This window comes from Mirounga leonina, unplaced genomic scaffold, assembly GCF_011800145.1.
Source record: "Mirounga leonina isolate KUSES-001 unplaced genomic scaffold, KU_Mleo_1.0 Mir_366, whole genome shotgun sequence".
NCBI lineage: Eukaryota > Metazoa > Chordata > Mammalia > Carnivora > Phocidae > Mirounga > Mirounga leonina.
Window position 1 is genome coordinate 6,665,141 of NW_023270709.1, and position 11,474 is coordinate 6,676,614.

Below are 11,474 nucleotides of genomic sequence, written 5' to 3' on the forward strand. Positions count from 1 at the left end.
AGAAGAAGAAGAAGAAGAAGAAGAAGAAGAAGAAGAAGAAGAAGAAGGAGAAGAAAAAGAAGAAGAAGAAGAAGAAGGAGAAGGAGAAGGAGAAGAAGAAGGAGAGGAAGGGGAAGAGGAAGAAGAAAGGGAAGGGGAAGGAGAAGAGGAGGAAGAGGAAGAAGAAGAAGAAGGAGGAGGAGGAGCAGCGGGAAGAGGAGGGTCAGGAGGAGGGGGAAAGGGAGGGAGAGAGAGACAGAGATATGTCTCCCAAACTTCTATCTCAGCTACTTATTACCTTAATAGTTATATCAACCCCACCTTATCAGATCTCAATTAAAATACTTTCTAAAATCTGGTTCTATGATTACAAAGTATGAAAACACTCTAGGCATTCCAGCTCTAGGTTATTCATACAAAATCAATATACTGAAAGTCAATTTATCAAAGGATCGTTTCCATAAAGACCAATTTGTCAAATGTCCCAACTTTATAAAATACATGTTCCTTTCAACTACTCTTGAAGCTTATAGCAACTCATTACAGATGCACTGCCAGGAACGGAGAGAGCCACCAAGAGAGTCAGGCCTCTGGGGATCTGGAGCCCTGCAACTCTCCTTCCTCCTCAGTCTCCCCTGCTCTGCTCTTCTGTCTCCTCCCCTGTCTGTCTGCATAACCAATTATCCCCAAATATGGCAGCTTAAAATAAACAATAACCATGTATTCTCTCCCAGGGTTCCTGGGGGTCAGGGATTCAGGGCGGATTAGCTGGGTGATTCAGGCTTGGGTCCCCTACAAGGTTGCAGTCAAGATATCCTTCCATCTGAGGTCTGCAGTCAAGATATCCTGCCATCCAGTTCCCAGATGGCTAGCTGTAGTGTTAAGTGCTGGGCGATTAGCTTGTTTTATTGTAAGTGCGTGACATGAAGCTTTGGGTTGCTGAGGCATCTGCTTCAAAGACAACCATCTCTAATAAACAGGCCACCAGCAACACAACTAGATAAAGAGCCAGGCCACCCCACTGATGAAGTTCCCTTTTTTAGTGACCCTACTTTTCCCTCCTGGAACTTTAATTCCTGCTCTTAAGTTTTCATTTCACCCATAAAAAGTGAACCCTTGAGACCTTAGGCACCCCACTCTCAATCCCAGTAAAGGCAGAACCCCAACCATAACCTTGTGGTGTGGTCCCCCAGGCGTACCATGTACCCTCCAGGACCTGTGAATGATAAACCTTGTCTTTGCAAAGTTCCCTGATAGCTGTTGCTGAGGTTGCAACTATTGCAGTTGTAGTAAGAACCACAGGACTGGCCCAGCTACCACACTGGCCTGGGTTAGGGAGATGTCTGGGGGGGCTCTTACAGGTAAGTGTCCCAGGCATTCCTAGCCCAGAGCATCTCTATCAACAGGCTGAGATCCAAACACACATTCAGGCATTCACAGCTATTGGTGGGCAGCTTCAGTTCCTCCCTGGCCATGTGCACCTCTCAGGACAGCTCAAGTATCCCACAACATGGCATCCAGCTATCCTAGAGCTAGTGATCCAAGAGAGGGTGTGGTGGAAACTGCAGGCTCATTTCTGCAACATGCTGTTGGTACACAGCTCATCCCCACCCAACGTGGAGAGGACTGGAGGCTGGAGGCTGGCTCCCACACTCCCTCCTCCCTCCTGTTCTGAGTCTTAGCCTCACTCCCCTCCCTCTGCCCTTCAGTCATCCCTCCTCTCTGCTTCTCAGACTCTCCCTCTGTCTCTCCTCCAGCCTCTCCTTTCTCTGGGTTCAGCAGCCTGGCAGTGTCTAGCATTCATTCTCTCCAGACCCCTGCCCTCCTGCCCCCTCCCCCAAGGACCCCTCCCCACTCCAACCCCTCCCCAAGTACAGCAGCAGGGAGTTGAGGCAGCAAAGTGACATTCCTTGAAATAGGAACAAGTCAACCAAAACCTGTTAGAAATAACCAAATCTCTTGAAGACAGTCCAAATCTATTACTGTTAGAAATTTTATAAAAAGCTAAAACTTTTTTTTTTTTTGGTAAATCAGCAAATTCAATAGAATTGGGGGGAGGGTCCTTAAAATGCTCCAATTTTGGCACAACAGAAAATGGCTTTTCAAAGGATTAGAAAGAAATGAGTAAACCCTGAAAGCATGAATAAATGAGTAAAACCTTTCCCAAGCAAAGCACTGAAACTTTGGTCATAGGCATTAGAGGACTAGGTTAAAATTCACTGATTGTCTTCTGAAAGACTGTTTCTTAAAACTAGCTCATTGTAAGCAGGTACATGGGGCAATGGTCATCCCAAGAATCTATCCTTTTATGAACTGGCTTTCAGGGAACTGGCCCGCCACAGAGTCCTCCCCTTTTGGCTGTGAGATCTGTGTTAGCTTCTAGATGTCCTTCTGGTGTAGCACCTTGAACACACCACCAGCCAAGGGCTTTAGCTCCTGACCCTCCGACAAAGCCCCCCGGAATCTCAGATATGCTACAACCCACCCCTGCACACCTCAGTCACCAGTTAAAGCAGTCCTGAGCTCATGGGCTCCACAGAGACTATCAAAGCAGCTTAATTCTTACAACTTCTCTATTGCATACACATTACCATCCTTCACACACACAGCACAGACGCTGGGTGGCTTGTCACACAAGGTCCCACAAGAAGTGGACGGGAGAATATTCAAGACCAAATCTGGCCATCTGGATGCTCCCTCCACTTCTGACTGTAAGTGGGAGCACCGCCTCCTTCAGTGCCTTTGGTCACCATCCTGCCTTCTAGTCATGGGATTCTAGGTCCTGGAGACCCCAGGCACAGGCAGTGTGACACATGATGGGAACTCCAGGTCAGGTCGGGAGGGGTGGGTTTGCCTTTGAGGGGAGACCTCTTCCTTAACACCCTCCTAGCGGTGTGCACTGTGACTGCAAGTCCCCAGGCCATTTGCCTGCCCACCAGCAGTGGTTACTAAGTGTGCTGTGGACCTTAGGGACCAGCCACTTGCCTAGTGAGCTGCAAGCAGCACGTTCTTCCCACCTGTTCCAGAGGGTTCTCGCCAGGGCAGCAGAGCCCAGAAGTCCCCACCATGGCTTTCTCTTCTGACGTGGCAAATGGGCATTTCAGATTAATCACGGCAGTTGCTCTCTCCAGAGGAAACAGAGTGAATCACTCTAAAGGAAATTTCAAGCCCCCAGAGAGAAAAAAAAAGGAAAAAATAATTTTCAATCTTCTCGCCCCACCCTCTTTATTCCACTTTTTTCTTCCTCTCTTCACCTTCTTAAGACCTTTCTCCCTCTGTCTTTCTGACTTTCCATCTCGCTGTCACTCTGTGTGCCTCTATTTCTTTCTCTGTTTCTCTTGCATCTCTGTGCCTCTCATTTACATTTTCCTTTGAGATCAGGGACAAACTGGGTCACCAAGGCATGGCCTGGCATCCGGGACCGAGGACAGGCCATAGCTGAGGAAGGGGAGGTGTCACAGAGGTGACAGCAAACTGCACAGTGTGTTTCTTAGGAAGTCACACCTCTCTCACCCATGTCCTGCACCATTGCTTTGCTGACCCCTGGGGACAAAGATTGTCTGAGGCACAGAGAGGGGAGTTGTGAGAGCGAGGCTGACAGGCTGGAGGAACCAACCTGCTGGGGTTCCTGTTTTGCAGGAAACCACAAGAGCAGGCTTTGCTTTTTCAGCAGACTTAGCTGCCCTGCGGAATGTGACAAGGCTTCGTTGACAGCACTGCAGGGCATCACGGATGGCCATGGTCATTTGTAGGTGGCAACCCAGGGGCTGCTCTCTCTTTACTGCATTGAGAAATGGGCAGAGAAAACCCAGGCCATCCCCATGGGTGTATCTCAGGCAGCCCTCACCCCCAGCTGGGGCTCTACAGCAGTGGGGTGTTGGAGTGCATTCACTCTGTACTCCTTTTGTCCATGGGTCTACAGAGGGGTGCCAGGGCAGCAATAAGCAGTGAGTGTCCTTTGAAAACACCAAGTATATCACAGGAGCAAATAAGGGTGGTTAGATCAGACAGCTATGCCTCAATGACAAATCATGAACACCTAATTTTTATTAAAAATATATCATTTAAACACATTTTTCCAATTCATGAAGCTTTATTTTTCCCTCAAGTGCAACTCTTTGCTCTATAATACCCTGACAGTGTATTTTCAGTCACAGTAAATATTGTGAATAAGGCAGTCATCAAATTTCCACTTTGGAGGTTATTTCTAGACTCTGTCTCATGCTTCCATGAAGATGCCTCATTTCTTCCTAAAGTGACTCTTGCTCTTTTTCATTCCTCTCTTTCTTTTCTTTTCTTTTTTTTAAAGGGAGAATGACTAGCTAGCTCATTATACCTATTTTTGCATAGTTAGGAAGGGTCTACTGCATTTCCGTTTTAGGGTGATGTATTTCATGGCAGTGGTTGAAGCTGGTTGGAGGGAGGTGGGGAGCTGTAAGAAACCTCAGCAGGAGAGTAAGGGATCTGTAGAAGAGGAAGTGGAATTGACAGAACATTACTTTCAAACTCAGTGACCTGCTATCCATCTTGGGGCCAGCGCTGTCCCAGGGCAAAACCTTGGAACTGCAATTTTTGTCCTCGAAATCTTGCCACCTCTCCCTCTCCAATTTTGGCATTGCTCACTTTATTTATTCCAGAAGAGATAGTGAATATCTACTGTTTACATGTTGCTAAAGCTCCACAAGAAGTCTTGAAGTGGTCTTTATGTTGTATTGAGTGATAAAGTGTCTCTCCTAAGGTCTGTTCTTTGCCATAGCCCTTCCATATGTGAATCAGAACTACAGGGCAGAGGAACAGGAAGAGGAATGCACAGCTCTCTTCACTGCTGAGTGGCATGGACGTGTGAGATAGGGCTCTGTGTTCTTGGACGGAGGAGACCCATGCATCAGCCCAGGCATTGGCATTGAACTTGATGGTCCTATCAGATGAGCCCATCAATGTGAGAAAGTTAATTTAATTTGACTAGACTCTACATCAATGCCATCGAGGTGGTAACAGATACGCCATGATGAAACAGCACTGCAGGGGAACGATGCATCACACGGACACTCAGGAGCTGCCTAACAGAGCTGAAGCTCATACACGTTGAAGATACAAGGCACAATTTAGTAGGTGCCATAAGAAAAGCTCAGAGGCTAGGGGAGTTCAATGGAAGACAGATGACAAAAAGAAAGTTTTAAGCTGGAGGTGGTTTTCGCCTTGAGGGCTACATAGCATTTCAGTGGGCATAGGAAGCAGGTTATGGATGATCTAGGCTGGCAGACTAAGGAATTTTGCTCTATCTACTAGGTTAAGAGAAGGAATGCCAAATGCACTGCTCATCTGCCACCACTCATCTCACTCCCATACCTACGCTTGCCGCACAAAAATACCAGTAATTGATTGTGGCGCTTCTTCCTGACCTGAGTATGGCCTCAGAATCCATGTGCTTCTCAGCATACAAACACGAAACTACCCGATGTCTTATGGCAGCCATGGAGGTGCCCGTTCGGATCTGCCTTCAAGGGAAACTTTTGCAAGGAGCACACCTGATTGACACCCTCCAGCAGCCACACCTTCGGATCCTTCATGGCGTCCATATCTGGTCTACTTCTTCCAGCTGCTCCTGGCCAATGACCAGGCATGGCAGGGCTACTGGAACTGGGCCATTCTTGCCCTCAGGGACACCTTTTATGGGCAGCTTTGGCTCAAGGACTCCGCATCAGTCTGGCAGGGACTCACTGAGCACTACTCTGAGGTCTGAGGCTCTTCCCACCCAACTCCCGCTCCCTCCCCTGCACAGGTGTCTGACTGTCAGACCTGCATTGTGTGAAGGCCTCCGCCTACTCCTGCTCCCACTCCCATGCCCTTCTTTGGTATTGCTCCCTCAAATCTCTTACACCTTTTTTTTAAAGATATTATTTATTTATCTGTCAGAGGGAGAGAGAGAAAGAGAGAGAGTGAGCCCAAGCAGGGGGAGCAGCAGGCAGAGGAAGAGGGAGAAGCAGGCTCCCCGCTGAGCAGAGAGCCCGACATGGGGCTCCATGCCAGGACCCTGGGATTATGACCTGAGCCGAAGGCAGACGCTTAACCGACTGAGCCACCCAGGCACCCCGGATCTCTTACACCTTTAACCCCACCTTGGTGTTTGTTTCTGGGAGGATCCAAACGGACACATGACCACTCCCAATTGATTGAGTTGCATTTAGGTCAAAACCCCTTTGGCATTTCTGCTCTTGAGAACGGGAATCCATTGACAATTTGGAGACAGGGGAATGACCTGGCTGGAGCTATCTAGGAGCAGTGTGTACAGAATGCATTCCGCTAGAGTCAGGGAGACCAGTTAGGGGGCCGTGGCAGTGGTTCAGGTGGTGGAGTCCTGGACTAGGACAGTAGAGTGGGAATCAGGAGGGTTGTACAAGTGACAGGGCAATGTTTACCTGAACCGCCTGCCCTTGTCACCTGTGTCTCTCCTACCTGTGTGGAGAAAAATGATACATACTGACATTTAGAGGAAAGAGCACCGATGTAAAATGCAGGAAGCCTGGGCTCAGCTCCAGCACTCACTAACCAGGCACCCAGGAAATGACTGCCCCTCTGACCTCAGCTTGTGTCACCTGTGAATGGACACTGTGGGTGGGACGACCTGATCTTGAAATTGCACTCCTGTCTCACATGCTCCCCTACCTGTTTAGCCTTGTGGTAAAACATACATATAGCACGACATTTGCCATCTCACCCATTTCTTTTTCTTTTTCTTTTTTTTTAAGATTTTTATTTATTTGAGAGAGAGAGCGTGGGGGTGGGGCGGGGGCAGTGCAGAGGGAGAAGGAGAAGCAGCCTCCCTACTGAGCAGGGAGCCTGACATGGGGCTCAATCCCAGGATCCTGAGATCGTGACCAGTCAGATGCTTAACCAACTGAGCCACCCAGGCGCCCCCCCGCATCTTACCCATTTCTAAATGTACATTCAATGGTGTTAAGTACATTCATGTTCTGTGCAACCATCTGTCTCCAGAATGATTTTCTTCTTGAAATTGAAGCTCTATACCCATAAAACATGAACTCCCCATCCTCTCCCCACCCTCTCCCACCAGGCCCTGGAAACCACGACTCCATTTTCTGTCTCTATGAATTTCACTACTCTAGATACCTCACATGAGTAGAATCATATAGTATTTGTCCTTTTGTGACTGGGCTTACTTCACTTGGAATGATGTCTTCAAGATTCATCCATTTTGTAGCATGTGTCAGACTTTCCTTTCTTTCTAAGGCTGAATAATGTTCCATTGTAAGTCTGTACCACATTTTGTTTATCTATTCATCCATTAATGGACACTGGATTGCTTCCACCTTTTAGCCATCGTGAGTCATGCTGCTATGAACTTAGGTGTGCAAATACCTGTTTGAGTCCCTGCTTTCAATTCTTTTCGGTGTATACTGTGATATTGTGATTTATAATAAGAAACATATATTTGGTCTTCATCCTAGTTCTTGGCACAGAGCTCCTAAAGACATTGGAATTTCCTAAGTGACAGAGAGAAAAAGGTGTCTTTTGTTATGTTAACGAGGTGACTTTTGGAATGCCTCTAGGTAACAGAAAGAGGAGTGCTGGTTGCCAAGGGAACCGACTGCATTAGAGGGTTGGAACTTTCAGTCCCCTCACACCCCTGCCTCTGGAGTAGGGAGAAGGGCTGGAGGTTGAGTTCAATCACAATGGCCAACAATTTAATCAATAATTTCTGTGTGATGAAGCCTGCATAAAAGGATAGAGTTCGGAGAGCTTCCAGATTAGTGATCCCTTGGAGACTGGGGGAGTGTGGCACACTTAGAAGAACATGGAAGCTCTGAACCCTTTATCTGTACCCTGCCCTGTGCATCTCTTCCATCGGGCCATTTCTGAGTTAAATCCCATTGTAATAAACCAGTAATCAACAAAGTAAAATGCTCCTCTGAGTTCTGTGAGTTGCTCTAGCAAACTAATTAAATCCAAAGAAGGGGGTCTGGGAACCTCCAATTTACAGCCAGTAGGTGAGAAGCACAGGTGACAACCTGGACTCATGATTGGTCTAAAATATGGGCAAAGGGCAGTCTTGTAGGACTGAGACCTTAACCTGTGGGATCTGATACTATCTCCATGTGGACAGTGTCAAAAGAGAGTTAATTGCTTGGTGATATAGAGAAAAAAAATGATGTGGGAAACAAAGGCAGAAGAAAAATTATTAAATTTCCTTACTACCTAGAGCCCACTGACAAATCCTTGAAACAGACAGAGTGACATTCCTCTAGGGACTCAACTGCCTCGATGTTGACACTTTGCTAAGGGCAAAAGGCCATCCTAACCTAACAACCCCCATCCCCTGATCCTGCTATTCTACTTTAACGTATAAAAATTCCTTTGGAAACATCCTTTATCTCTAAAACCCCCAAGATACATGTTGGTAATCATCCCCCAAGCATATGGCCCACCGATATACATCTGAAGGGTCTCATGACTAAGATTTTATTAGACGGTAATAAATGACATTTTCCCAACAATAGCTAGCCCCTCAAGGTCCTGGAAACCTTGCTTCCAAAATTCCTTAGAGATTTACGCTATCCCTAACCCCCTCCCAACTTGAAAGTATATAATGGGCCACTCTTCATGATCCCATTGCAGCTCTTTCTGCCCATGGGTCCTGTCCCTGTGTTTTAATAAAACCACCTTTTTGCACCAAAGACGTCTCAGGAATTCTTTCTTGGCCGTCTGCTTCGAATCCTAACACCGTCTTTCCTACATCAAAAGGACAAATCATAATTAGAGTCAAAATTCTAATACCCAGAAGTGGAACTGCTGGTGCACATTTTGAAGCAGTATATTCCCAAACTTTCCAACAGAGTACCCACAAGAGCCATTAGGAGTAAATTCATACACCAGTAGTTGTCAAGAATCGGCCAACAGATGACAATCTTTTAAAAATTCACATAAATGTTGGCATTCTGCACCACATTGTATCCTTGTTTGCTTTAATATAAAAGTGATGTTTTCAGTTACACCCCAGTCGGAGGAAAATGTTACTCTGCAGAGCACAGGGAAGTCCCTGTTCCAAGGCGTGCCCGTCTATTCTGTGGCTTCCCCAGGCTCTGCCATGCCTGCGGCATCCAGTTTGATGAGCACACAGAACTCGGTTGTCTTAGTATATGTGCTGCCGAAGCGAGCACAGAATTCGGTTGTCTTTAAGACCGCTTCTAGCTCTCACATTCTATGAATGACGTAAAACTGCACCCTCCCAGGGGAATCTTCATGTTAAACAAAGGCGAAGTAAGAGAAAGACTCATGTTATTAGCCAAGGGAGTGAGTCACTAGAGATGGGAATTTCAGGCGTTCACGTGTCTGGGATGGAGACTGGAAATGGAGAGAGGAACATTTCTAGAGCTGAAATGTCAGAGGCACAGTGCCTAGTGGTTCTGCACAAAAGGAGCATTATATTAGGAGAGGCTGAGTCCTCTGGGCTTGTTTCCCAGCTTCCGAAGCTCTGAGGGGTTCTAGAAGATTATCTGGGCTATGACTCATCCATATGTTACCGTAACAGAGAAGTAGTTAACCCCGTTACATGGGATGCTGTGGGGAATTAGTGAAGAATCTCACAGTGGATTCTATGTTGGATTTCATGTTTTCTGAATCGATGGATTCTCCTTTGGGGGTGTTTATGGGCAGAGTGGGAGGTATGTGACAAAGGAGCTGTAATGGATCAGCAGAGCCTCTCTGTGACTCGGTAGCAGCCATGCTGGGAGAAGACCCTGAGAAGATACTCTAACGATGTAGGCAGGCATCTCTAGGTCTTATCCAAGGAAACAGGGGCAAGGAGCTGTTGGAAACACTTGCAAATCAATTTAGCCAATACTGTAGCTGACTCTTCCCATTGATTTTGAGCCTATGGCCAGAGCTGACAATGAACTTGTTTGCATTTCACTACTTTTGATTTCCCCTGACAGCCTGTGGTAGAAGTGCAAACAAGTGGGGGCCTGTGGGTGGGGGAGCGGGAAGCAGGAAAAAAAGTGAAGGGAGAGCCACGAAAGGCTTGGGAACTCTCCCAAGTGAGTCAATAGTCCTTGAATGAGTGAGCGGTCACTTTGACATGAAGTCTGTTGAGGGAGAGGAATGAAACTGAAAATCAAAATGAACATGAATTATTAATTAATATTAATTCCGTGTTTCAGTATTTTCACATCCTCGGGGTGTGAGGGAGATCGTAATGGCCTACGCGCTCACGATATCGACACACAAGTATACTCATGCTCGGGAGAGTCCTCCCAGATTCCCTTTCAGGAATGAAGGATCTCTTCCCCCAGCCGCTGGAAGTCTCACCAGCTGCCAGCTCTCTTCTGGAAATAACACAGCTGAAGGGAGCTGCTTTGCCCAAGGTCATGGCCCCTTCACAAGGCTGGCTGCATACCCAACACGATACAGGGCAAAACTTGCAAGAGGCAGAGAGAGAGAAGACAGGTCAGAAATGACCTTTCCTTGCTGACTGGCAGTGGCTGTGAGGTGGGTGGTATGTTCCACAGACCTTCCAGGGATAGGATGGGGGGGTAGGGCATGGGTAGCAACGGGAGAGGCCACCAAGCCAAAGGCTGATGATCTGCTGGAGAACATCCCCAGTGAAGCCAGGGCAGGGCAGTGGACCAGGCATGCCATTTTCCCCTAGTGCCCGGAGGCAGGTGAGACCTAGAACATGTGACCCCAGGGAGGGTCAGGAGCAGGAACACCCCGAATTAACTAAGATGACTCCAAATTGGCAGAGAAACTTTGAACTGACAGAGAAACGACTTAATTGCCTAAGAAATCACTGATTTATTTTCGCATACCTGTGGCTATGAACTTCATACTTGCTACTTGGTGTTGGCCATTTGGATGATGCCTTAATTGCTTTCCATTGCTAGAGTGCAAGTGTACGAGGGCATGCTTGCCGAACTGGGGGCCAAGGCTGGCAGAGGCTGGCATACAGAGAGCCTGCTTCCTCCTGGGGTGGAAGTCAAGTCATGTTAACTGCCGGGAATCTGACACAGCTCTGTAAGCAACCCAACAAAATTCTCTTTGCAAGGGTGCAGCTGCCAGGGAGATGCCCTGTTCAAATGTCCCTGCAGGAGAACCTTCTGCAGAGAGTGCAGCTGACCGACAGCCTCCAGGTACTGCAGGCCATATTTCTGCCAGATGCCCAGAGGGGTATGAGAGCCAGGCCATTCCCTCCCTCTAGGGGAGTCCCCATCTGGGCAGCCCTGGCTCAGCTGGGACCCACAGGACTGCTCTGAGATATGAGACCCCTCGAACACTTCTTCCCTCATTCCCCTCACAGGTGTCATGCCTGTATTGCCAGATGAAGCCCCCCCCCCCACCTATTCTTGTTCCTCCCCTCCATCATAAGTGTTTCCTCCAATTAATCTTTTGCATGTTTTAATCCAGACTTGGCACCTGCTTCTCAGAAGACCTTAACTGACATGAAGGAGAAGGAAGAAATTCTCTGGAAATAGCTATAT